Source organism: Tamandua tetradactyla, chromosome 4, assembly GCF_023851605.1.
Source record: "Tamandua tetradactyla isolate mTamTet1 chromosome 4, mTamTet1.pri, whole genome shotgun sequence".
NCBI classification, from domain to species: domain Eukaryota; kingdom Metazoa; phylum Chordata; class Mammalia; order Pilosa; family Myrmecophagidae; genus Tamandua; species Tamandua tetradactyla.
Genome location: NC_135330.1, coordinates 44,577,627 through 44,580,646, shown reverse-complemented (window position 1 = coordinate 44,580,646; position 3,020 = coordinate 44,577,627). Strand labels below are relative to the sequence as shown.

General features: G+C 31.3%; 1 pseudogene; it reads left to right on the top strand.

Moving 5' to 3' along the window:
• Positions 1-1,591: 1,591 nt before the first annotated feature.
• Positions 1,592-2,414, top strand: LOC143680228 (small ribosomal subunit protein eS1 pseudogene; annotated as a pseudogene).
• The last annotated feature ends 606 nt before the right edge of the window (positions 2,415-3,020 follow it).

Below are 3,020 nucleotides of genomic sequence, written 5' to 3'. Positions count from 1 at the left end.
ACAATTTTAAAATACATAGTGAATGCTAAACTAATTATTAGTAGCCATGGTAAAATTAGGAGTGTTTGAAAATGGATAAATGCACTATTTTTGATTTTAGGTAATTATATATGACTATATATATTCTGTATATAAAAGAATAATTGTATATACATGTACACATTTTATATCTATATTTTATATATATAAGATATACATAACCCACATATCACATATTAATATAAAATATTGTCATTTAGTTAATTTCAGATAATTAATGAAAATTTTCTTAATGTACATTTATTTGCCTTATTTGGGCTCCTAACACTGTGTGCATATCTTAATGATTGTATTTGGCATTTGTAATGCACTTACTTGTGCATTTATTTTTCTATGTTACCAGCTAGGCTCTTTATCTACTCAGTGACAGAGACTGTTTCTCATGGATATTCCAAAAACTCTGTAGTGCAGAGTTTATGGATCCTTAAGAATCCTTCAATACAACAAAAGAGCTCAATAAATATATGATTACTTGCGCTATGAATAAATAAGTATACCAACGCGTGAAAGGAGTGCATATGTACACACGCAAATAGGTATCAGTGTACGTGATGATGAATAAATGGATGAATGAAGGAATAAATGTGGCCTTTTTTACTTTGGCTATATATCAAATTCTGTAGAGTGCACTAATTTTTTTATTTTCTCTCTCTCTCTTTCTTCTCATTTCTTCTTTAGTCTCCTGTCTTGTTTGCGTCTTCCTTATAATCACTAAGGTCCTTGACATATACTCAACTCTTACTATATGCTGGACCCTTAGCAATATAATATTATCTTTGTAAATTTAAATGAGTTTTATTTATCAATTGTCTTAAAATGTTAGTTTTGAAGCTAAGTTATAACATGCAAAATTAATAAAAATATAAAATAGCCTATAATCCTCTGCACTGAAATTCTACCTCTTGAGGTAAGCATGCACCTTCTTCTATTGTTTCTTAGCAACCAGTGCCTAATTTTATTAGAGCATTTATCCTGCTGTTTTACAATTGGCTGTTTATGTCTTTAGCTCATGGTTTAGATTTCAGTCCCTTTGGGAGTATGGACTTTTTCATTCATCAGTCTGTTCCTTAAACCTAGTGAAATGCTTGGCACAAAGCAGTAACTCATTTGATACATGTTTAATTTAATTGACACATTTTATAGACATAAACCTATTGTGCTCTTTGTTGAAGAGCATGCCTGGCTCCTCCTACATTCTCAAACAATATTTCCATTGGTTTCCTCGAAGACTTATCAGATTGTACCAAATTTTCTCATTTTTCTCACACAAATCACCGATTTTCTGATGATAGCTCATTTTCTAATCTACCCACTACTTGTCCAAATCAAAACTGGAATTCAAGGCACATGTTGTTGACTTTGTCTCTTGATATTTCACTATCTATATCAGCCCTCTTTTACATTGTTTCTCATTTTCTTATTCATCTGAGTACATTTTATACCATGTGTAATTTTGTATTGCATAATATACATAATAACTTCCACATCCTTATAATTTTTCAAGAAAATATTGAACCATGACATTTAAATATTACCTGTAATTCATGCCACAATGTATCACACAAAATGTGGGCTCACTAAGCAGTTCTCATCAAAAGTCTACGCAGCCTTTGGGCTCTCGGGGCGACACCATGGTGACAGCAAAAACAAGCACCTTAGAAAAGGTGGCAAAAAAAAAAAAAAAACAAGAAGAAAGCGGTTGATCCATTTTCTAAGAAAGATTGATATGATGTGAAAGCAAAGTTTAATATAAGAAATATTGGGAAAACACTAGTTACAAAGACTCAAAGAACCAAAATTGCATATGATGGCACTAAAGGTCATGTTTTTGGAATGAGCCTTGCTGATCTGTAGAATGATTAAGTTGCATTTAGAAAATTCAAGCTAACTACTGAGGATGTGCAGGGAAAAATCTTCCTAACCAACTTCCATGGCATGGATCTTATCTGTGACAAAATGTGTTTCATGGTCAAAACATGATAGACCATGATTGAAGCTCATGTTGATTTTAAAACTACCAATGGTTACTTGCCTCATCTCTTGTGTGTTGGTTTTACTAAAAGACACAACAACCAGATTCAGAAGACCTCTTATGCTCAGCACCAAGAGGTCTGTCAAATCGGATAGAAGATGATAGAAATCATGACCCAAGAGGGGCAGACAAATGACTTGAAAGAAGTAGTAAAAAGGTAATTCCAGACAGCATTGATAAAGACATGGTAAAGGCTTGCCAATCTATCTATTCTCTCCATGATGTGTTTGTTAGAAAAATAAAGATGCTGAAGAAGCCCAGGTTTGAATTGGGAAAACTCATGGAGCTTTACGGTGAAGATAGCAGTTCTGGAAAAGCAACTGGAGAAGAGACGGGTGCTTAAGTGGTAAGAGTTAATGGATATGAATCAACAGATCAAGAATCTGTTTAAAATTCAGACTTTTAAAAGTGACAACTAAAAAGTCTTATTTGTGAAAAAAAGTCTATACAACTAAAATACGAACAGCATTTTTTGAAATATTGTAAAGCTAAATATTTTTGTTAAATGTGCAATAAATTTCCACCCATAAAATTTACATCTTAATTTTATGTTTATGGTCAAATATTTAATAGTCTGTAAAGATTTTGTAGCAGCAACTTAAATGGCTTAAATTATAAAAATTACTTTAAAAAGAAGCATGCTCAACTCTCAGTAAATGATAATTAAAATCATGAAAGTTAATTTGCATGAAAATAATGACTACATAAAATAAATTAATTATGATTCTAATGTTAGGATGGTGGGAGATTTTCTTTTTATTTCTAGCCTCCATGTATAGCCAATTTATTAAAATATTTATGAATTACCTTTATTATGAAAAAATATACATTTTAAATGATTACAATTTAATTTTCCAACCATATTAGCTAAATTATACCAGGCTTTAGCATAAATGCTGTTTCATCAATTTTCCTATTCTGTAGTAATTTAAGGATACCCATTATTCCT